At 45.0% G+C, this 24,883-nt stretch overlaps 1 protein-coding gene and 1 long non-coding RNA gene across 4 annotated transcripts in view; both read right to left on the minus strand.

The window, feature by feature from the left end:
• Nucleotides 1-11,813: 11,813 nt before the first annotated feature.
• On the minus strand, nucleotides 11,814-14,513 carry LOC139155804 (uncharacterized). Its single transcript, XR_011557119.1, has 2 exons — nucleotides 14,423-14,513; nucleotides 11,814-12,016 (listed from the first exon to the last, which is right to left on the minus strand). It is a non-coding gene; the product is annotated as an uncharacterized lncRNA (long non-coding RNA).
• Nucleotides 14,514-18,187: 3,674 nt separating this feature from the next.
• LOC139155805 (cyclic nucleotide-binding domain-containing protein 2-like) overlaps nucleotides 18,188-24,883 on the minus strand; it is a 73,714-nt gene continuing 67,018 nt past the window's right edge. Inside the window, exon 15 of one of the 3 annotated variants that reach the window (XM_070731087.1) lies at nucleotides 18,188-18,959. The gene's annotated coding sequence lies outside the window, so the exon portion shown is untranslated. Of the gene's footprint in view, nucleotides 19,203-24,883 lie in introns of all 3 variants that reach the window. The other 2 variants (XM_070731089.1, XM_070731088.1) reach the window with 2 other exon arrangements.

The following is a 24,883-nucleotide window of genomic DNA, read 5'->3' on the forward strand; positions in this document are numbered from 1 at the left end:
GAACAAGGAATAGTTATTAGACAGCGATCCCTCGTTCCCCTGGAACGGCTAACTCCGTGGCTCCCGCCATATCTACCTCTCTCCAGCAACACCGGGATATTCCGACCCTCTGCCACCCCAAAGATCGGTGCCCCTTCCCCTCCCGCCTCTCCGGTGTCAGGTGGTCCAAATATATCATTCATACTATTCCCATTCATCCCATCCCTGGCATAACCCCACCCACTCCAGCCATCCCACTCATACCAATCACTCATCCCATACACATTATTGCACCCACCCCAGTTATGCATCAATTAAACCCCTCCAATTGATTAAAAGAGATTGATTAAGTTAATAAGTTAATATAAAAATATAAAAATATATTAGAAAATTAGAAATATTAATATTAAAACACCATTAAAACTGAATAAAAATAAAGATATATGATTGCTACCTCCCTGACTGATTTATTTAACCAATCCCTGTTAACAGGAGATGTTCCTGAGGATTGAAGAGTGGCCAGTGTTGTGCCTATCCACAACAAGGGCAGTAGAGAAGAAGCTGGTAACTACAGGCCAATTAGCTTGACATCAGTTGTAGTTAAAACGATGGAGACTCTACTCAAAAAGAGGATAAATCAGCACTTAAAAAACAATAACTTATTGGACCCAAATCATAATGGCTTTATTGAAGGCAAATCATGTCAGACTAATCTCATTGATTTCTTTGACTATGTCACAAAGGTGTTGGATGAAGGTGGTGCCGTGGATATTGCCTATCTGGACTTCAGCAAAGCTTTTGATACAGTTCCAGGTTTGGAAGGGAAGATTTGCCTATTTGCTGGTGACTCTAAAGCAGGGGTCAGGAACCTTTTTGGCTAAGAGAGCCGTAAACGCCACATATTTTGAAATATAATTCCGCGAGAGCCGTACAATATGTTTAAAGGGCCATTGACAGATCAATCGCTCCAATGTTCACTTTGTACAGCAAGGAATGCTCCTCCCTGCTGTATAAAGCCACAACTGGACTGAAACAATGGTAATTAGCAGTAAAAAAATTAAATAAATAACTTACATTGTGAGCTTGCGATGCATGACATCAGTCCAGCAGTCTGGCTTCTTCTTTTTCCTGCGCATGACTGGAAGCTGGCATTCTTCCCACCTGATGTTGAGAGAATGCCAGCTTTGAGGCATTCGCAGAAGAAAGAAGCTGGAATGTTGGACATGTCACACAACGCATTGTAAGTTATGTCACTGGCACTCTGCATAACCCATGCGGGGGCTTTGGCTTCCCCTCTGCAGAACAGAAGCTGGGGACCTCTCCCTCCACATACACTGGATCCCTATGGCCCATCCGAGGGCTGGCAAAATAGGTGTGCCCCCCCCCACCTGCTTTTCTATCTCTCTCTCTCTCTTTCTCTCTTTCTCTCCCTCTCTTTTTGTCTCTCTTTCTCTCTCTACTTTTCTTTCTTTTTCTCTTTTTCTCTCCCTTTCTCTCTCTTTTTCTCTTTTTATCTCCCTTTCTCTCTCTTTCTCTTTATATCTTTCTCTCTTTTTTCTCTCTCCCAACCTCTCTCTTTCTCTTTCTATCTCTTTCTCTCCCTCCCTCTCTCTTTCACTTTCTCTACCTTTCTCTCCCTCTCTCCCCTTCTCTCTTTCTTTCTCTTTCTCTTTCTCTCCCTCCCCCTCTCTCTTTCTCTTCCTCTTTTTATCTCTCTTTCTCTCTTTTTTCTCTTTTATCTCCCTTTCTCTCTTTCTCTCTCTCTTTCTCTCCCCCTCTCTTTGTCTCTTTCTATCTCTTTCTCTCCCTCCCTCTATCTTTCTCTTTTTATCTCTCTCTTTCTCTTTCTCTCTCTCTCTTTCTCCCCCTTCTCTCTGAAGTGGGGAGGGCCGGGTTGGCACCAAGGGAGCTCGAGACGGGGTGCAAAAGCAAACTACTCTGCTGGCCCAGGCCCACATCGGAAGGAAGGAAGGAAGGAATGGTAAAAGGGGCGATCAAGAGAGGAATGGGTGAATGAATGGACGGAGGGTGGGAAGGAAGGAAGGAAAGAGGGAAGGGACAGGAACAGAGGAAGAGTGCAAAGAAAGCAAGGAAAGGTGTGAAAGGGGAGAGTAAGAGAAGAAGGAGTGAAAGAAGGGAATGAGGGAGGAAACAAGGGAGGAAGGAGAAGGAAAGCAAGAAATGGAGGGAGGGAAGGAAGGAAAGAAAGAAAGAAAGAAAGAAAGAAAGGGGGAAGGGACAGGAACAGAGGAAGGAAGCAAGGAAACTTATGAAAGGGGAGAGTAAGAGAGCAAGGACTGAAGGAAGGGAGGGAGGGAAGGAGGTAGGAAGGAGAAAGAAAAGAAGAATAGAGGAAGGGAAGGTAAAAGAGAGAAAGAAAAAGAGCAAGAAAGAAAGCAAGAAAGAGAGAAAGAATGAAAGAGAAATAAAAATAGAGAGGGGGAATGAAAGAAATGGAAGGAGGGAAGGAAGGAAGGAGAGAAAGCAAGAGAAAGAAAGAAAGCAAGAGAAAGAAAAAAGAATGAAAGAGCAAGAGAGCAAGAGAGAAAGAAAGAAAGAAAGAAAGAAAGGCAACTTCAAAGAAAGGCTCACTGAGCATCTCTCACTCTCTCTCTCTTTCTATCCCTCTTTCTTTCTCTCCTCTCTCTCTCCCTCTCTTTCTACCCTCCTTTCTCTTCCTTCCTTCTCTCCCTCCCTCCCCTCCCTCCCTCCTTTCTTCTTCTCCATTTCTCTTTCCCTCCCTCTCTTTCCCTTTTCTTTCTTTTGGTCCACTTCTCTCTCTCTCCGCTTCTCCACTTGCCTCCCCCTCGCGCCTCGCCCTTCCCACCCGGCCACCCGCGCGCGCTTACCAGCAGCAGGAATTCAAGTAAGCCCAAAAGAAGCCATTGGCTCTGGGCGGTGTTCATGGCCCCCCCCGAACCCCCAGCCCAGCTGGAGCTCCCTCTCGCTGCCGCCATCTCCCTGCGACTGCCTGCGGCCGCTGCAGCCCCCCCCTCCCACCGGGCCACAAAGGACATTTGCCGCCGACGCCAGTGAAGCTTCAGCTGGGCGGGGCGCTGCCGGTACTTCCCTCCTGGGGCTCCCGCTCGCAGCTGTCCCCCGGCTTCTGCTCGATGCCGCGGTTTTCGGCGCTGTCCTGCTGTGCCCCAAAGACGGAAGGCGGGAAAAAGGCGAGAAGAATGGAGCTCTCCTTCTTCCTGCCTTCCGTCTTTGGGGCCCAGCAGGACAGCGCCGAAAACCGTGGCATCGAGCAGGAGCCAGGGGACAGCTGCGAGCGGGAGCTCAGTGCAAGGAGCCGCTGACTGCGGGCCCCAATTTGCCCGGGGCCCGGTAGCGCGCTCCCTGTAGTACCCGTCTATCGGCGGCCCTGTGTCTGCGAGCCAGATACGGCCATCAAAAGAGCCATATCTGGCTCGCAAGCCATAGGTTCCCGACCCCTGCTCTAAAGTGTGCAATATGGTTGATATTCCTGGAGGCGTCTGTAATATGGTAAATGATTTAGCTTTACTAGATAAATGGTCAAAGGAATGGAAACTGCAATTTAATGTTTCCAAATATAAAATAATGCACTTGGGGAAAAGGCAGTTCTATGTTAGCAAAAACTTCAGAAGAGAAGGATTTAGGGGTAGTGATTTCTGACAATCTCAAAATGGGTGAGCAGTGTGGTCGGGTCGTAGGAAAAGCAAGTAGGATGCTTGGCTGCATAGCTAGAGGTATAACAAGCAGGAAGAGAGAGATTGTGATCCCGCTATATAGAGCGCTGGTCAGACCACATTTGGAAAACTGTGTTCAGTTCTGGAGACTGCACCTACAAAAAGATATTGACAAAATCGATCGACTTCCTCAGAAACCCGCGATGAAGTGAAGCCGCAGTAGGTGAAGCCGCAGTATAGCGAGGGACTACTGTAGTGTAAGGGCAGATTAGATGGACCATGAGTTCTTTTTCTACCCTCACAGTCTTCTATGTTTCTAAACCGCTATGGTTAAAAATGATGTAAGGTCAATGAAAAAAAGTCTGCCTATAGGAGGTATAAAGAGTCTGGAAGTAGAGCTGACAGACTCTGACAATGTATTAAATGAGACAGAAGGAGGCGAAACAGATAATATATGCTGCTAAAGCCTCAAAAGAGGAAGAAATTGCCAAATCTGTGAAGAAGGGAGATAAAACCTTTTTCAGATATATTAGTGATAGGAAGAAGAAAAACTGCAGCATGACAAAGCTTAGTAGTGGAAATAATACATACATTGATGGGAATTGATGTGAATACTTCATCTCTAACCTCCACCACAACACTAGTCGATGATCTACTGACCACTGGCACTGCTCGTTCTCTTCTGCTGGCTTCCCGCAACACGATAGTAATACCAACTTCCCCCGCAAACATTCCCTGCGAGAGCTATATACCTTGTAACCTTACTTTCTGGATAACCCTCGTAATATGACATAATCCCAATGGATTCCAGAGATTTCTCTTTATATTTCATATACACAGAAAAAAAATATTTCTAACTCTTATTTCTACCATAAATTAATAATTGCACATCTTACGCCAATGTGCACCCCTTAGATCTTTTAAAGATATTTTTACCAAGATCTCAAAAACTGATATAATAACACCAGTGAATAACAACCCATTTACAATATAGAAAAGAAACTAAAATATGTTTTTTAATAAAAACATAGTTTGTTGTAAGGACTATCTTTCTGGATAGTCTATCCCCATGAGAACTATGTGCCTTGTAACCTTACTTTCCAGATAACCCTCGTAGAAGTATCGTAAAACACATCCACTCATACATGCATATCTTTCTGGATTTGGTTCCAAGTGGCAATAAAAGACACTGGAAGCATGGGTCCGTTTGGAAGGATGGTTAAATAGAGGACAGCAGGGCAACATGGTCTGAAGTCCGGGGAAGGACAAGATAGATCACCTGCTTCAAGTATGTTGAAGGAGAGAAAGAAGGGAAGAGATGCTGAGAGTTCTTTGTTTTATGCCCATTCTTGGGCCCTGCTGCTCCTGGGCAAGAAAAGCAGTGATTGACTGTCAGACTCCCATGTGGTAGTCTGGTAGGGGTAACTCTGTAGGCTGAGCCTTGCTGGGTGATGATGTAATGAAAGGGCTTTGGGCAATTCCTAATATATGGCTAACTGAAGGAGGTAGATCTTTGTTATGTAGAATAGACTGGTCCAGCCTATTAACAAAGGTGTGGGGAATGAGTGAGCTGCACCATTCCTTAATGGCACATTGACAAAGGTGGGAGCTACTAAGAGTGAGTCTTTTTTTCTGTTTAAACAGTGGTTCTCAAGCATTCTTTTTAAACTTTTTAAAATATTTAAATTTATTTGGATTTGTTACGATTTGTTGTGTCTTGTTGTGAGCCGCCCCGAGTCCGCGGAGAGGGGTGGCATACAAATCTAAATAACTAATAAATAAATAAATTCTAATGCCGCAACCCCTTAATACAGTTCCTCATGTTGTGGTGATCCCCAACCACAAGTCTAGCACCAATTCTCCGTACTGAAAGAGCGGGTCCAGCAATCATGTGGGTTGCTCGCTGTCCAATCCGCATAGGACCGAGCCTGTCTTTAAAAAGATTGCTGGATCCGCCCCTTCCCCAGAATTCGCTTGGTCCTCCTACCGGCAGGCCGCGTGGTGGCTCAGCTCCTCTCCAAACAAACAGCTTCCCTTTTTCTTCTTCCCCCTAAAATCAACAGAAAAGATAAGTAATTAGTTCGTTCTTATCGGTAATCAAAGCAGTTTGGCTTCCAGCCAGCCCTCCTGGGCTCGACTCCGAGAGGAGAAGCCATGACGAGGCTTTTAGTTAATTGCGCAATTGCTTTGCCTCATCGCTGCAGCCGGCTGAGTTTATCTATTGCTAAATCTGCCCGGCTGGGAGGTTTTTATTACTAATTGACTTGTGTTTGCTTCTGCTTTTTTTGTCCCCTAGACTTAGTCTGACTCTTTATTGAGTTTTCTTGGCGTGAAGGCCCTCAGCGTCCAGTAACACCGGCACCAGCAGCCCACTCACACACAGGCCGTTTGGCACCTTACAGTCCACCGTGCGACCCAGAGTAGGCTGTGACAGTCTCATGATTTTACTCTTGTGCTAGGCTCCTCAACCAGAGGTACCCAGGATTGATCCAGATTGTCTTTGAGTGGCAGACGCTCTTTGGCCTAGGAGCTTGGGTCCCCTTCCTCTTGAGAATCAATTGGTTTAGACTATTGCTTCTCCCAAATTTTGGTTCTAGACCAACGGTCCCCAAACTACGGCCCGTGGGCCTGATGCGGCCTGCTGAGGCCATTTGCCCGGCCCGCGGCAGCATACGAGATTTTACCATCTATATACTAAGTTCCCGAATCTCCCCTCCACTCTGCTGCTGAGCGTCTGGCGGCGGCAAGGAAGAGGAAAGCCAGGGGGCGGGGAGGAAAGCACCCTATGGCAGAGCAGCAACAGTTCCTTTCCCTAAAGGCAAGAAAGAATTTGGCCAATTGCTTCCCTCCCCGCCCCCTGGCTTTCTGCCTCCTCCTCCTCCTCCCGATGCTCAGCTGCAGACCGTCTTGGTCCCTCCAGTGCCGCTTTTTTGCTCCCCCCCCCCCCGGTGAGGTTTGCGCACATTTGGGCACTTTTGGCATGGGGGGGGGTCTGCAGCGGAGAGGGAGAGAGAGAGAGAGAAAGAGGGAGAGATAGAAAGGGGTGAGAGAGAGAGAAATAAAGCAAGAAAGAGAGGGAGAGAGAGAGCGGGAGAGTGCTGTTTTTTTGCTTCTTCGCTGCCCCGCGGGAAGCCTGGAAGCCCTGCAAGAGCGTCTGGAGGGGACAGTAAACAAGCCATCAGCCCCCCCCCCCCCCCCCGCGCACTAACTTGTTAACGGCCACGCCGTCCCAGATCGCAGGGAGGGGAACTTTCCCCCGGCTAGGCAACGGTGAGGCCCTCCCGATGCTTGCCCGCCGTCCAGGCCCCGCGCTTGGATGAGCCAAACCTAAATAGACCCCAACCTAATTTATGGGGCTTAGGTCCAGAGGTACCAGTCCATTTGAATCAGGGTCCCTTAGAGCCTGAACCTTCCAGGGCCCACAGGGTTCCCTCTGATTTACCTGCTTCTATTCCTAACCTTCCTGAGCTGCAATCTATGTTTTATGTCTTATCTCAAGCTATTGATACCAAATTCAAGGCCATCAATGTGCATCCCCATCCTCGTAGTCACTCTTGTTTCAGACCCATGACTTCCTTCTCAACCTACAGTGTCCCACAAGAACCAGACTCTGAATCCTCCAAGGAGAATGAGGATGATGACGGTCCTGAAGACAGGGATGACCCCTTCCAAGGCCTGTCTGAGGATGAAGAATCACAAATCAAGACTCCCCCATCCTCTACTATTTTTCCCTTTCAGTCTCTACTGCTCAAAGCCAGGGCAGCCACAGGCCAGGACAAACCTGCACCGACCTCTGCAGCTCAACAAGAGGAAAATCTCCTCTTCTTCCTGGAGGAGCAGGAAGATACTGAGGTCATCCCCATGCCTAAACTATTCAGGGAATGCTTCTGTGGTTACAACAACTTCAATAGCATATTCCTCCCGATGACTTGAGGGGCCAGTAGGACCTCAACAAGGTCTTCGCAGTGGCCCAGTATGTAGCGGACGCCACCCTGCAATCCTCTAGATTTGCGGCAAAATCGGTGGCTGCCTCTGGCACTGCCCTTGGCAAGCGGGAGTGAGGCAGAAGTGGCAGCTCTCGTTGGGTCCTCTAAATCGTAAGCTATTATTTGGTGATTTACTTGATCCTCTACTTACAGAAACCACTGATAAGAAGAAAATCATGGGTACTACTACCAAGAAGGCTACTAAAATGCTTCAGCCCTTTTGGCAGTCAAATTGCCAACAAAATCAGGGGTTCGCATTTCAAAGGAACTCAGGTCAGTATAATTCCAGCTTTTGTCCCCAATCAGACAGGATTCCCAGGGGCAGAGAGTCTCGATATCAAAAAGGCTCCTCCTCCTCGAGGGCCTCAAAAAGGTCCAGGTGCTAATGACCACTCAATCCCCATTGGGGGGCGCTTGACCTGGTTCGCTTCCAGCTGGCGCCATACCTGTAAGGACCCCTGGGTTATTTCCACAGTTGAATGGGGAATTGAATTGGAGTTTATCTCCATTCCCCCCAAACATTTCATCTCTTGCTCTTCTCCTAGATCCCTTTCCTCCCGTTTCCGCATGGAGGAAGCGATCCAACATCTGCTTACTATCAGAGCTGACCAGCCGGTTCTATCCTCTCAGAGAGGACATGGCTTCTACTCCATCCTCTTCATGGTCCGTAAGACCCCCGGAAGATGGAGAGCCATTTTGGATCATAAAAGATTGAACCACTACATTAAATAGATAAAATTCAAGATGCATTCCTTATCTTCTATCCTGGCATCCATTCACCCAGGGGACTTCATGTCTTCCTTGGACTTTACGGAGGCTTATTTCCATATACCCATTTTAAAGGGCCACAGACAATTCCTCTGCTTTGCCTTTCAGGGAAAACACTATCAGTTCAGGGCCATGTCTTTCGGCCTGTCCTCGGCCCCTCGAGTCTTTATTAAGCTCTTGGGCTCCTTAGCGGCTCATATCCGGGCTACCCCCATTCATATTTTGTGTTATTTAGATGACATTTTAGTTCACGGTGCCTACAAGGAAGGCACTCATACAGATCTTCAGTTATCCATGTCTATCCTACAGGAGCACGGTTTCTCCATCAATATCAAAAAAAGTCAGCTTCATCCTTCCAGTTCCCTTCAGCACCTGAGGCCAGTCATAGATTCCCACCTATCTCAGGTTTTCCTTTCTACTGAAAGGAAGATCAGAATCAAAGAGCTTATCTCTCAAATTAGGCACCAAAGAAAGGTCTCAATCGCCTCCCTGTCTTCCCTACTGGGAAAGATGGTGTCCTGTATTGGCATCATTCCCTGGGCACGTCTTCATGCCAGGGAACTCCTCCGCCCTGGACAAAGGATCCCTATTCAGGATTCCAGACCAGTTTACAATCACCACGGATGCCAGTCTGGTGGGCTGGGGAGCTCACGCTCCGGGCCTGATAGCCCAAGGCACGTGGTCAACGGAGGAGTCAACCAAGCCAATCAATTGGCTGGAACTGAAAGCAGTGTTGCTAGCCCTCAAGAGGTTCAAACCACACATCCTCAACCGACATGTCCTGATCCTAATGGACAATATGGCTATAAAGAGCCACATGTGCAGCAAGGAGGCACCCGGTCCAAGGGCCTGATGCAGGAAGCACTGAAACTGGGTCTTTGGGCAGAGAGACATCTGCACTCTCTGTCGGCCAACCACATATCGGGAATCCTCAATATGCAGGCCGACTGGCTCTCCCACTCAACTCTGGACCCAGGAGAGTGGAGTCTCCATGTGGGCCTATTCCAGCAGATCTGCCTTAAATTCCATCACCCGTCACTAGACCTGTTCGCGACTGCGACCAACGCTCAGGTCCCTCTGTTCTATTCCAGATTCCTGTCCCCGGGAGCAGAAGCAACCAATGCACTCAGAACTTCTTGGCCTCCAGGTCTCCTATACGCCTTCCCACTAATTCCAATCCTGCTAGACCTAATCCACAAGATTCTCCTCCAGCAGGCTCAGGTGATAGTGATAGCCTCTCTGGCCTCGCTGGCCCTGGTTCGCAGACCTTCAGTGGCTATCCATCCAGGCCCCCGGTGACTCCCCGTTTCGGGGAGCAGGAGGTCTCTCACCATCCAGACCTGGAGTGGTTCCACCTCACCGCCTGGCTGTTATCAGGCTTGACCTAGACCTTCCAGATTATGACCCAGATGCCGTGGAAGTGATCCTAAAATATAGAAGAATATCTACCAACAGGATCTACAACCATACCTGGTCTAAATTCCACCATTGTTGTACACAGGAAGGCCTCTCTCTCTTCTGTATCCCCATTCACAGGATCGTGTCCTTCCTCATGAAAGGCTTTCATCTAGGTCTCTCAGCCAACACTATCCGGCGGCACCTAGCAGCCTTATCCTCAATCCTGGCAGGACCCCGAAGACAACCGCTATGTAGTTTCCCTGAAATACAAGAGCTGTTAAGAGGCATCTCAAATCTCAGGCCTACCACTGTCCACAGATATCCATCCTGGGACTTACTTCGAGTACTGCACTCTCTTACTCAAGCACCATACAAAACGCTAAGTTCCGATTCCTTCAGACACCTGTCCTACAAGGTAGCATTCCTGGCGGCAATCACCTCCACCAAACGCATCTCTGAGTTATCGGCTCTTTCCATTTGCCAGGACTTATGCCAGTTTCATCCGGACAAAGTAGTCCATTGATTCGACCCCACCTTTCTACCAAAGGTCAGTTCCTTGTTCCACAGATCCCAGGACATTGTATTGCCTTCCTTCTGCTACAAACAAAACCACCATCTCTCCGTCAAATGGCACACTTTGGATCTCACTAGAGCTCTGCGGATTTATATCCAATGAGCCTGGACGTTTCGTAGGTCAGAAGCCTTATTCGTAGCCTTCCAGCCCAGATCTCTGGGGGCCAAGGTCTCGTCCACTGTATTAGGCCGTTGGATCCAAGGGACAATCTCCAAAGCTTATAAGTCAGCATCCCTCAATGTTCCACAAGGTATCATGGCACATTCTACAAGAAGTGCAGCTACAACAGCAGCTTGCAACTCAAGCACCCTTGGAAAATGTCTGCAAGGTGGCCAAATGGGCCTCTCCCAACTCCTTCATAAGAACTGTAAAATTGACTCTTACGCTTCAGCGGATGCTGCCTTTGGCAGAAAAGTCCTCCAGTCCGTTATCTCTCATGATAGCCTCCCTAGGGACACATCTATTGGGTATGTCCCACGTGATTGCTGGACCCGCTCTTTCAGTACGGAGAATAGGCGTTGATTGCTTACCTGAACACCTCTTCTCCTACGCTGAGCGGGAACAGCAGTCACTTCCCTCCCTATGTACTTCTGACTATGGTTGTGCCTTTTTTTCCTTATTTTCTTATCTGTGAGAGTAGAGCACTATTTGAGCCACCACTTTTTGAGCCTAAGTTTATGGATTCGCAAATTCTGGGGAAGGGGCGGATCCAGCAATCTTTTTAAAGACAGGCTCGGTCCTATGTGGATTGGACAGTGAGCAACCCACGTGACTGCTGTACCGGTTCAGCATACAAGAAGTGGCGTTCAGGTAAGCAATCAACACCTATTCTACAAACAGAGCTTTAAGGTCAGAGGGACAACCCCACTGTAAACGCCTGATTGGTCGAATTGTAAAACTATGTTCCAAGATGCCAGAATAGAAGCTTTAATTCCTAACACTATGGGACCCCAAAAAGGGGTCCCAACCCTCAGGTTGAGAACCACTGGCCTAAAAGCATGTTTCCAGGGATATTCTATATAATATCCTTCCTTTTTAATATTTCCTAGGATATTTCATTTTTCCAGGAGGGTGTTAACTTCCCACAAGTTATATTTTCACAAACAATTATTTTCTTATCAGGAGAAACGGTTGGCTTGTAACATGTATACACATATATATATATATCAGAGCCGGGGTGGGGCAGCAGGTAGAGTGCTGTACTGCAGGCCACTGAAGCTGACTGTAGAGCTGTAGGTCAGTGGTTCAAATCTCATCACCAAGTCAAGGTTGACTCAGCGTTTCATCCTTCGGAGGTGGGTAAAACGAGGACCCGGATTGTGGGGGCAATATGCTGGCTCTGTTAAAATGTGCTATTGCTAACATGTTGTAAGCCGCCCTGAGTCTAAGGAGGAGGGCGGCATAAAAATAGAATAAATAAATAAAATAAATAAATAAATATTTACCAGCCATTGCTACTTTTGATGCCATTTAAGGCGCTTTTTAATAAGTTTCCTCTTGTAACTGTTCCATGTTTGCTGTAAATTGTAACTCTTCTGGATCATACTCTCTGTGGGGTAACTGCTGAACAACGGTAATGCTGTCTGCCAGGATTTAGCAGTTGCTTTTTCCAGAAATAGCCGTTTTGGAATAAATATGCACTCTGCGCCTTCACTGATCTGTGGAAAGAGGAAAATAGTAATAACAATCTCTTTTGCTAAGTAAAATAAATAATCCATATTTTAAGGCTACACTCTATTGTGTTATGTATAAAATAATTCTGAGATTACCAAAAAAAGATGTCAAGATATTTAAAGTGTTAATTGGTAGACATAGATCCTTGCCAAATAATGTGAACATGTATGAAAGTACTTTACCAGTTATTCTAAATATTTATTGCTTTTCATTTCTGGGGGGTTTTTTTGCAATAAATTGTAGCAATGACTAGAAATTGAAACACAAGTTATTCCACAGAAGTTTTATCCAGAATGCAGATAAGTATGCCTCTGTTGAAGCTCTCATTTTGTATTTCTTGTTTGAATTTACTATTCAAAATTAAGTGGATAAGTAGCACTTTAATATTAAAGCCCCAGAATTGTATCATACCCTACATAATTTCTTGCTTATTAATTTTATAAAGTCACTAGACTCTGGAGAAACAGATGTATGTAGGATTTTTAAATGGCATCTTAATGTTATTTAAATAAAGTCAAATAAAGAAACAAGAAAAAAAGATACCTACTCATAACAACTACTGTATATTGTTCTGATAGTCAATTAAGCTACCATGAAAAGAATTTAATTCAAAAAATAATTATATTGTTATGCCCCAACAAGAAATATTCAGGCATAAGGAGACCAAATAAGTACTTCTAGAATTATCTATGTTTTCAAGACCAGAAGTAAACTTACGATTGGCCCATTGGCCTTTTTTTGCCATCCCAAGTGTACAGGAAGCTTTCATGAACTCTGGGAGAGCGAAAAACAGCCCAATGGGCCTAGCAGAAGTCCGGAGGCTTCAGTGAGGCCTGGGCGCATATGTGTGGCTCAGCATGGAGGGGGTGTTGTGCGCAAGCAAGGGGTGGACATTGCATAATTTTTGTAAGCCGCCCTGAGTCCTACGGGATTGGGCAGCATAGAAGTCAAATAAATTCAATTAAATTCAATTATGGGTGTAGGCCAAAAAAGGTTCGACATCACTGTTCCAGTCCAAACACCAGCTCAGGCAGGAAACCTTATTCTAATCCAGACAAATGGTTGTCCAATCTCTTCTTTAAAATCCCCACAACTTCTGGAGGCAAGTCATCCCACTGACTAATTGTTCTAATTGTCAGGAAATTTCTCCTTATTTCTAGGTTGCTTTTCTCCTTGATTAGTTTCCACCCATTGCTTCTTGTCCTGCCTTCAAGTGCTTTGGAGAATAGATTGACTCTCTCTTCTTTGTGGCAGCCCCTTAAGTATTGGAACATCTATCATGTCACATCTAGTCCTTCTTTTCACTAGATGAGACATCACCCAATTCCAGCAACCATTCTTCATATGTTTTAGCCTCCAGTCCACCCTTAATCATTGTTGATCTTCTCTGTGTTCTTTTTAGAGTCTAAAGATCATTTTTTTGTATCATGTCCATCACAATTCGATGCAGTATTCCAAATGTGGTCTTACCAAGGCATGATAAAGTGGTACTAACTCTTCATGCGATCTTTAGTTATTTGCTTATTTTTGTCAACCAATTATTAGCTACCACATGAGTATAAACATGAATTGAATACATGAAATGTATCTGAAGAAAAATAAATGGGGGGATTGCGCGCATGCGCAAGGGCAGCATGAAGGAAAGGGGTGTGGGTATGTGTGCGTGCGTGCTAGCGCACACACAAACACATATACAGTACATATGAACCAAAAAAGGTTCACCATCACTGCCCTAGACCAACTGAGGTAGATAATCACCCATAGGCAACCTCACATTTATTTATTTATTTGTTTATTTTTATTTGTTTGTTTTTTCACATACGTATTGGTGGTATACCGAGATATAATAATATTATATACCTGATTCTAGTAAAAGAGAAACATTAGGACAGGGGATAGAAGGCACTCTGGTGCACTTATGCACACCCTTTATTCACCTCTTAGGAATCAGGAGAGGTCAAGAGTGAATAGTCTAAGGGTAAAGTTTTTGGGGTTAGGTGATGATATTAGAGAGTCTGGTAGTAAGTTCCATGCATCAACTACTCAGTTACTAACATCGTATTTCTTGCAGTGGAGTTTAGAGCGGTTTATTTTAAGCTGCAATTATATAGCTTATATAGCTGCAATGGCACAAAAATCTTTGCCTAATTTAATTTATTAACTGGAGGTGGCCTTGCCATTCAACTCATTGGTCAGATGTTTCCCAATTTTTTCCAAAAATTTTACAATTTTAGGGACTATTACAGTGCTAGATATTTTTGTCATTTATTGGGTGAGGGGAATTAATATACTGTACATTAATAGGGCAACTGTTGAAGACACTAGCCAAATATAGTAGTAGAGGACTGAAATGAGGGGGGAAACATTTCATCTTTTTTATGATGTTTTACCTGTAGAAATAGAATTTATATTGCTTTTTAAAACTCTGGATATTCTCAGTCACGGTTGTCCCAAGGTGCTTTTTCTTTTTCTTTGAAGACATTTTGCTTCTCATCCAAGAATCTTCTCCAGTTCTGAAGGAATGTTCAGTTTTTTGATATGCTCTCATTTTTCACAAAGATATTGAATAATGAAGGCTAATCTTAACATTATTTTTAAAATAAAACTTTTTTCTAAAATAATGATTTACCAAACTGAGCTGAAGAACACACGGCTTGTCCATTAAATTGGCCAGCCCCTGTAATGATAAACAATTTAAGAAAATGAATGAGTTAATGCTAATAATAGTTTCCATTTTTTAAGAAGTTTCTTTATTTTATACAATCCTGATGCAGATCGCAATGAAATTGAGTTTGACACACACACACACACACACACACACACACACACACACACACGATCTAAAGAAACATTTAACCAGAAAGTAAAACTTACTGCTCCTAGTTTCCATAATGGTGACCATATTTTCTGGTTACTATGGGTGAAGTCGAAGTTTACAGTTATTTCTATCAATCTTTCTTTAAGCTTGTTGTTAATATTGTGTTTCTTCTCCCAGATTAGGGTCACTATTATTTTCTTTGGCATCCTATTCATGTTAAGTCAATCATAAATATATACTGTATTGCATTGTGGTGTAAATTGAGACTTGATGGTTGGCTTAAAGTTATTGATTTCTTCAAGCCAAACTCATTTTATTAAAAACAGCCTTGGAAAACTTCTATATTTACGAATATTATAAACTACATAGATGTTAACATAGAGTTATTGCTCTGAAGATCTTTGTGTTAAAAAGTTGACAGAGCCTCTACCAGGTCCCTATTTTGGATCAAAACTTTTTAAAACAAAGGAATTTTGTTTTCAAAATTCAGGCCAAATTTAGTTTGCTTTAAGAAAAAGAATGAAATTGAACCATATAAAATAAATGCAGAGGAGTGAGAAATCATGGACAAGAGGAGATTCTACTGTTCCCCTGAAGAGTCTTCACTGATGAACAAACATACAAATACAACAAAAGTTCATCTTATTGTTTTAGCTGGCTACCAAGACTGGAAATAAATCTGACTTCAAAAATAACTGAGGCGGTTTGTAGGAATGTATTAGTATATGTAGAAAGGATGAGGCATTGCTTTATGTAGTTCCCGCCTATTAATTATTGCCTCCTGCGTTCTGATCAAATTTGGGAAATGGGTATTTATTAAATCAACATATAACTTTGTCTAAGTCTGTTGAATCTGCTGTGGAAGCTGCCCCTAGGAATTTATTATTTGTGTGTTTGTTTAATTACTATATAGTCCATTCAGAAAGTTCTAATCAGGGAATATCATGTATTCCAACCGACCAATTCCTGATTTTTAGGCTTTCCTGCTACCTCCCTCCCCCCTTTCCTTCCTCCAAGCATGTCTCTATGGATCAAAGGAGGGAGAGAAGGGAGAGAATATTTAGAAAAGAAAATACCAATTGCTTGACCCACTTGGTATCTCAAAGCTATACTCCCTACGTTATGTGAAGAAATCCTATATCCTAGTTCTATTGAAGATTTATTTCTGCTGCGGCTTCTGTTTAAAATGAATTTCCAGGGACTCTGTCCCCCCTCCCCCCTCACTTACCTCTGCAGGAGCTCACCCCAAAACAAGCCAGCAGCGCGAGCAGCAACCGCCAAGGCGTCCCAGGACCGGCTTTCCTCCCACTGAGGTGACGGGCTTTGCCGCTGCTGTGGCCGTTCGCGGGCCAAGGGAGCTGCTCCGGCCGGGTCCGGCAAGCGCTGGGCCCCCTCCTGGCGCCTCTCGTCTCCTCGACCCGCCGCTCTGCCGCTCGTTCGCGATGGTTTGGAAGCGGCGGGGGGGGGGGGGACGGGACTTAGAACGCTCCCACTTTTTAAATCTCCCGGAGCTGAGGAAGGCGCCGATGGGCAGCTCCGCCTCCCGCCCGCCGCCCCGCCCTCCAACCGCTGTGGGAGCCACGCGCGTGTGGAAAAAATAAGGCGTGGGAGGCTATTATGTACGTCAGGTAATAAAATTCTTTTGAATTATTTCCTCATAGAATTCTTCTATTGGCCAAGTGTGATTGGACACACAAGGAATTTGTCATTGGTGTAGAGGCTCTCAGTGTGCACAAAAGAAAAAGATACATTTGTCAAGAATCATGTGGTACAACACTTAATCATTGTCACAGAGTCAAATAGGCAATGAAGAAACAATCAATGTTCATAAAAATATTAGGATACAAGCAACAAGTTACATACAGTCCTAAGGGGGAGGAAAAGGATGATAGGAATGATGAGAAGAAACTAGAACTGCAGACTTAGTAAAAAGTTTGACAGTGTTGAGGGAATTGTTTAGCAGAATAATGGTGTTGGGTGGGGGAAAGCAACTGTTCTTGTGTCTAGTTGTCTTGGTGTGCAGTGCTCTGTAGCCACGTTTTGAGGGCAGGAGTTGAAACAATTTGTGTCCAGGATGTGAGGGGTCAGTAAATATTTTCACTGCCCTCTTTTTGAATAATAATAATAATAATAATAATTATTATTATTATTATTATTATTTAATTCCCTGCAGGCCTGGAATTAAGACTGATTGTTGCAAGTATGGTTTTATAATGCATGTGATTTTAGTGATTTTTAATTGGTTTTTTACTTATATTGTATTTATTACGTGTTGTACCACATGATTCTTGACAAATGTATATTTTATTTTATGTACGTTGAGAGCATATGCACCAAGACAAATTCCTTGTGTGTCCAATCACACTTGGCCAATAAAATTCTATTCTATTCTATTCTATTACCTGTTCTTAGGCGCTCAGAGTCCGTTTGGAATGAGTGGCATATAAATGCAATAGATAGATGGATGGATGGGTAGATGGATGGATAGATGAGAGATAGATAGGGAGGGAGGGAGGGAGGGAGGAGGAGGCTAAATATGAGATGAAAAATCCCACAGCATCTCATCTTATGCTGGGAAGAAAAAATATAGAATAATAACAGTGTAAATTCAACATAATCTCATTGATGATATTTAATATTTGTGGTTAGAAGAGGCCTCCTTTGTCTACAGGTAGTCCCTGATTTATGAGAACAATTGAATCCAAAATTTATTTGGCCTGCAGTGCTGGAGAATTCCTTGTTAGGATAGGATAGGACGGAATAACTGAGTTGGAAGGGACCTTGGAGGTCTTCTAGTCCAACCCCCTGCTTATGCAGGGGGACACCCTACACTATTTCAGACAAATGGTTGTCCAACATCTTCTTTAAAACTTCCAATGTTGGAGAAGTCACAAGTTCTGGAGACAAACTGTTCCACGAATTAATTGTTCTGTCAGGAAATTTCTCCTTCGTTCTAAGTTGTTTCTTTCCTTGTTTAGCTTCCACCCATTGCTTCTTGTTCTCCCCTCAGGTGCTTTGGATAACAGCCTGACTCCCTCTTCTTTGTGGCAACCCCTGAGATATTGGAACACTGCTGTCATGTCTCCTCTAGTCCTTTTCATTAAACTAGCTATGCCCAGTTCTTGCAACCATTCTTCATAGAGAAGGGTCTTATCCTTCTCCTCTTTTTTTGCTCGACAGGCAGAAGAAGCAGAGGCCAAATATATGAGGCTTTGAAAAGGAAAATGGGCTCTCTCCCCTCCCCAATATAATGATTGCTCCCCCTCCCCCAGTCCTTGACTTACAAAAGTTCAGTGAGGGACCATTCAAAGTTTAAAAGGTGCTGAAGAAAGTGGGGTTTTTTTAGATTTTATTTTTTATTTTTCTCCACCATAAGTCAAATAACATTGGTCAACACACACAAAAATGATCATCAAAGGTAATATGTCTGTTTTATGGAGATAGAATAGAATAGAATAGAATTCTTTATTGGTCAAGTGTGATTGAACACACAAGGAATTTGTCTTTGGTGCATATGCTTTCAGTGTACATAAAAAAAAATACACATTTATCAAGACTTATGAAATACAATAATGAATGATTGTCATAGGGGTCAAATAAGCAATAAGGAAACAATATTAATAAAAATCTTAAAGATACAAACAGTCATACAGTCATAAGTTGGAGGAAATGGGTGATAGGAATGACAAAAAACTAGTAGTAATAGTAGTGCAGGCTTAGTAAATACAGTAGTTTGACAGTGTTGAGGGAATTATTTGTTTAGCAGAGCGATGGCGTTAAGGAAAAAACTGTCCTTGTGTCTAGTTAGCTTGGTGTGCAGTGTTCTGTAGTGACATTTTGAGAATAGGACTTGAAATAGTTTATGTCCAGGTTGTGAGAGGTCAGTAAATATTTTCCCTGCCCTCTTTTTGACTCGTGCAGTATATAGGTCCTCAATGGAAGGCAGGTTGGCAGCCATTGTTTTTTCTGCAGTTCTGATTATCCTCTGAAGTCTGTGTCGGTCCTGTTGGGTTGCAGAATCACACCAGACAGTTAAAGAGATGCAGATGACAGACTCAGTGATTCCTCTGTAGAACTGTATCAGCAGTTCCTTGGACAGTTTGAGGTTCCTGAGTTGGCACAGAAAGAACATTCTTTGTTTGTGTTTTTCTGATGACGTGCTGATTCCAAAATTATGCTTAGTTTTGCTCTATTGCATAGAAATGTCTGATATAGACGCATTTTTGTTATTAACGTTATTTCTACATTTTCCATGTATATGTATATACTGCCTTCTCTAATGTTGCCAGTATATTTCAAATAGAAATATATATATTCCTATTCTTTGTAATAATGATGCTGCTCCGTGGAAACTATAAATTTTTGAAATCAAAACAAAAAATGATTCAGAAAAGTACAAGATCAACTGCGATGATTACAAACAATATTTTTGGGTAGACCTGTATAATTACATCCATATAAACCAAACATATTAATTAAAAAAATACCAAAAATATCTTGCTTTGACTTCAATCCAAATACAGTGGTACCTCTACCTACAAACGCCTCTACTTAAGAACTTTTCTAGATAAGAACCAGATGTTCAAGATTTTTTTGCCTCTTCTTAAGACCCATTTTCTACTTAAGAACTCGAGCCCGGAAAAATTTCCCAGGAAATTTAAGAGCAGCACGAAGGCCCGGCCAGTTCCTGCCATTCCCCCGGGTTTCTCTTTCTGGCGCAGTGCATGGGAGGCAGCCTTGCGCTGGGTGTATGAGAAGTGCATGCTCCTCCTTGCCACATCAGTCCCTCTTTCTTTTTTATTAAGCCTTAAAGTTTTGGATTTTTTTGATTCACCTCACCTTCCTTTGGCAGTGACTGTCCTCCTCCTCTTCCTCCTCCTCCTCTTCCTGCTCCCACCCAAATCCCGAGCTTTTATTTCTTTCCTAATGGGTTTGCACACATTATTTGCTTTTACATTGATTCCTATAGGAAAAATTGCTTACGAACTTTTCTAGATAAGAACTGGGTGTTCAAGATTTTTTTGCCTCTTCTCAATAAATATTTTCTACTTACAAACCCAAGCCTCCTGGGAGGAAACAGGGCCAGAAAAGGCAGGGAGAAGCCTCCATGGGGTCTCTCTAGGAATCTCCTGGGAGAAAACAGGGCTGGAAAAGGCAGGGAGAAGCCTACGTGGGGCCTCTCTAGGAATCTCCTGGGATGAAACAGGGCCTCCACCCTCCCTGTGCTTTCCCTAATCGCACACATTATTTGCTTTTACATTAATTCCTATGGGAAAAATGCTTCTACTTACAAACTTTTCTACTTAAGAACCTGGTCACGGAACAAATTAAGTTCTTAAGTAGACATACCACTGTACTATCAATATCTGCCTGTCTGAACTTCCATTTTCTATTCACCCAACCTTCCTTTCGTTTTTTCTTCTCCTTACCCTTCTACTTTCTTTGACTTTCTCTCCACCTTCCTTCTTCAATCTCTCCAGCCTCGATCTCCTACCTTTCTACTTCTTCTTCTCCTTTCTTTACTTCAAAGAAAGTGATTGTTGACCCTTTTTCACACCTAGGACCCTTGCAGCATCCTCATGGGTTACATGATCAAAATTTGCTAAGTGAGGTAATTATTAAGTGATTGCACCCAATTTTATGACCCCCCCCTGGGCAAAGTTAAGTGAATCATGTGATTATTAAGCAGATCCATTTATTTTGCCTGTCAGAAGCTGTCTAGGAAGATTACAAATGGTGACCACATGAACCCGAGAATCTGCAACCATCATAAATATCTGCCAATGAGAGGTGAGTTCCTCCTGGTTTGGATTGGATGGCCTAAACTGGTAGTGACCGACTGGTGACATCACTGAACTGGATCGGCTGGAGCTGGTCTGTGCACACCGCCATCTTTGAATTTTTTGCAAATTTCATTCCTGTTTGGGAGGTTTCCCCTGTTCTGCTGCTTGGAAAAGGGCCTTCCCGTGTTAATATAACCTTTATTCCTTTGCCTAAAGCACAGCTGATCAGCTCCTCAGTCAGGGATGGGCAGCAGGCAGGACGGGGTGGAACACAGTTCCACTAGCGGAAATGAAGATGCGTGCACAGCTCCAGCTGATCAGTGGCCACCTGAATTACTGGTCTCGGCTCTCCTTGTTCCCCCTGCTGCTGCATCTGCATTCCTTGCTTTTTTCCTCTTTCCTCCTTCCTGGCCCCAGACGAGCTTCCCTCTCTCCTGCCCGGCTCCCCTCCAGCCTCATGCGGCCACCTCCCACCTGAAGGTCAGGCAGAAGACGTGGGTGGAAGCGGCGCTGGCAGCATTTATGCTTGTGGCAGTACCGGTTCGCCTAGCTTCCCAGCCTGAAGGGGGGTGTGTGACCTAGGAAGAAGAGCGCAGGAAACACGAAGCAAATTGTTACCCCAGCGAGTGACACTGGTAAGGTTGTAAATCGAGGACTCAACAGTTCACTTGTACAATGATGATCGTTCAAGCCACTCCCACCTAGTCACATGGCTGGCAAGCCACTCCTACCCAGTCACATGACCATTAAGCCACACCCAGAAAATAGGCCACACCCACAGTGTGGCAGTAAAAATGTTGACTGCCCACTAGTGTCCTCAGCTGTGTTTCCGGCTGATTCCAGTTACTGACTATGGTCGGGTGGCATAAGGGTGGCGCAAAATGTTGCAATGCGAACCGGTGGGGAAGGTAAATAGAATCCACCCCTGCTGCCAGTTGCCAAGTGTCCAAAGTTTGATCAATTGACTGTATGAATGCTTTAATGGTTATTAAGTGAAAGGAACCAATCGTATGTCACTTTTTCAAGTTGTATCTTTGGATGGTCACTAAAAAAATGGTTATAAGTTGAGGACTCATTGCATTCAGCGTTTTCCACAAATCTATCAATTTGTGACATTTGCACTAATGTTCCAATATAAATATATTCCCACCAGCAGTGGGTTGCTCCCCGTTCGACAAAGTGGTAGCGGTGGTGAGAGGCTCTACCCACCTACCCGGGATGGCAAGCACACACACAACAGGATTTAAAACCCACTACTGATTCCTGTGCTGAATAGTCTTTCAGTAGTCTTTGATTCTGTCTGTCTGTCTGTTTTTCTGTCGAGTCAGCTAGTATACCCAAATACGGGAGGGTGCATACTGCTTCCTTTTGCCTTTCAGCCCTACTCCAGGGGCCAAGCAAGCAGCCCAGGTTTGAATCGTAGAAGGGTATGACTAGCTGATGAGAGCTAAATAGCTCAAAATAGATCTATAGTAGTCTCCCTTTATTTCTTTTTCAGTTCTTTGTAAGTTTGATGTGTGTGTGTGTGTCTGTGTCTGAGTGTGTCGTTCTTGGCAGATTCGTGTTTTCCCCGCATGTAAGATTCTTACCAATCTTACACAGGAAAAGACCCGAATATACCAAGACCTACATAGCTATAACCATGAAAATCTACGAAAACATAAACAGTATATAAACAGTGGTACCTCTACTTAAGAACGCCTCTACTTAAGAACTTTTCGAGATAAGAACCTGCTCAAGATTTTTTTTGCCTCTTTTCAAGAACCATTTTCCATTTACAAACCTGAGCCTCTGAAACTGTAACCAGAAAAGGTGGGGTCTCTTTAGGAATCTCCTGGGAGGAAATAGGGCTGGAAAAGGCGGGGAGAAGCCTCTGTGGGGCCTGTCTAGGAATCTCCTGGGAGGAAACAGGGCCTCCACCCTCCCTGTGGTTTCTCCAATCACATGCATTATTTGCTTTTTCGTTGATTTTTTTTGCCTCTTCTTAAGAACCATTTTCTACTTAAGAACCGGAACCCAGAAAATTTCCCAGGAGATTTGAGAGCGGCACGAACGCCTGGCTAGTTTCCTGCCATTCCCCCTGGATTTCTCTCTCTAGCACCATGTATAGGAGGCAGCCTCGCACCGGGTGTATGGGAGGTGTATGCTCCTCCTCGCCACCTCAGAATCCCTCTTTTTTTTTATGCCTTAAAGTTTTGGATTTTTTTGATTCCTCTCACCCAGTGATGGGCTACCAAGATGTTTATGTTTACTACCACATTGCGGGCGTGCCTTATGCATTTTATTTCAACATCTTTCACTGCAAATTGGGTGCTCTGGAGTGAAGTTCCATTTTCGCTACCCCACTGTGTTCCCTTCCCCCGTCCAGGCAGTAGCCCACCCCGATTATCTACTATATAAAGTGTATGTACACAAACAAATACACTCCACTTCTAAAATTATACACATTCAACTTCATTTACTGTAATAGGAAAAACATACCCAGAGCCCAGAAGGAAAAAAAAGGAAAAAAACCTGGTCGATTTACTAACCGCGGACCACTTCTCTCCTCTCCTCTCCCAGCAATGCTCCTGCGGCTTGGGCATGCCTCATCCGAAGTGGACGCCTATAAGGCTCTGCCTGACCTGGGCTAGTCCCGGAATTGTATGAACATCAAGTGTAAGACCCCACCGACCCCCTTTCCGCAGCCTCAGTACCCCCATGGACCCTCTCCTAACGGACTCTTTGACCAGAGCCTCCCCTGTCAGGCCTCCGCCTCCAGGATCCTCATCACCCCACCTGCCTCCCCAATGAAAATGTGAGAAACCAAATCGAGAGGACAGCGCTCTTCATCCCACAAACGGACCACGACACAAACCCCGTCCGGGTTTTGGCCATCTGACACCGAGAGGCGAGTAGGAGAGGTATCGCGGTATCGCTTCAGACGAGCACCAAAAGAAACTTTTACGTTTCCTTGTATCTTCTACATGGAAAACTCCTGTGGCTTAACACCTAGGCCACCCTCAGGTAAACCGGGCGGGGAGTCTTTCCGGAGACTAAAAAACCTGAGGCCTGCGCAGCTAGAGCCTTTGGTTCGCCCCACCATGGGCAACATGGAAAACTCCCGTGGCTTAACACCTAGGCCACCCTCAGGTAAACCAGGCGGGGAGTCTTTCCGGAGACTAAAAAACCTGAGGCCTGCGCAGCTTGAGCCTTTGGTTCGCCCCACCATGGCGGGCAGGGATTTACCAGGGCCCGAAGACCAGGGCCATCCCAACTCTGGCGCTTCTCCCCCGAGCGACACTGCCCCGCGTCGGAGACATATCTCATCTGGTCACGCTGTTGGTCTGCGCGCTAGCTTGGCGCGATTTAAATGGTCTCCACCGCCGGCCAGGCCTTCTACGGCGCGCCCAGGAAGCCTCTTTGGATTGGGCGACCCCGAGGCAGACATAGCCCCGTTTGGCATCCCTCGCCTCTTTCCAGAAGGTGGACAGCCGCCCATCTTCCCAGGTGAGTTGGCCCCACAGACCGTAGGGAGGGGGGTGGGTGGCTGGAACGGCACGCGCTCTGCACGTGCTCAGAGGCACTGCCGCTTGCTTCAGGAGACGGGGGGAAAAGGGGCAGCGTGGAAGCTTTGTATTCCCCTCGCCTTTGGGGTGGGGTCCTACACTCAAACCTGAGGGACCCCGCTTAACTTGAGAGGAGGGAGGGAGGGGGGTTTCATGGGAAGGCGCCCTCTGTTCTCCCTCACTCCTTTGTGAGGTGAATTTTTGTGATGTGAATTCTTTTTTTGGGGGGGGGGAGAAGAGGACCGTGACCCTTCCCGGGTCAGGCCAGTGTCTCAGGTCAATCCACTAACTGCGGGCCACTTCTCCTCTCCTCGCAATGGTCCTGTGGCTTAGAAGGCTATTATTACTTCATGGGCATTGCCTCGCCCGAAGTGGATGCCTATGAGGCTCTGCCTGACCTGGGCCAGTCCCAGAACTGTATGAACATCAAGTGGGAGACCCCACCGATGCTCTTTCCGCAGCCTCAGTACCCCCACGGACCCTCTCCTAACAGCTCTTTAACCAGATCCTCCCCTGTCAGGCCTCTCCCTCCAGGATCCCCATCACCCCACCTGCCTCCCCAATGGAAATCTGGGAATCCGAATCCAGAGGACAGCGCACTTCAACACACAAACAGACGGCGACACACAGGTGCAATTACAATGGCTGCAGGAAAACATATGAAGAGCTCCCATCTCAAGGCGCACCTTAAAACACACAAGG

The sequence above is a fragment of the Erythrolamprus reginae genome, unplaced genomic scaffold (assembly GCF_031021105.1).
Source record: "Erythrolamprus reginae isolate rEryReg1 unplaced genomic scaffold, rEryReg1.hap1 H_63, whole genome shotgun sequence".
Lineage (NCBI taxonomy): Eukaryota > Metazoa > Chordata > Lepidosauria > Squamata > Dipsadidae > Erythrolamprus > Erythrolamprus reginae.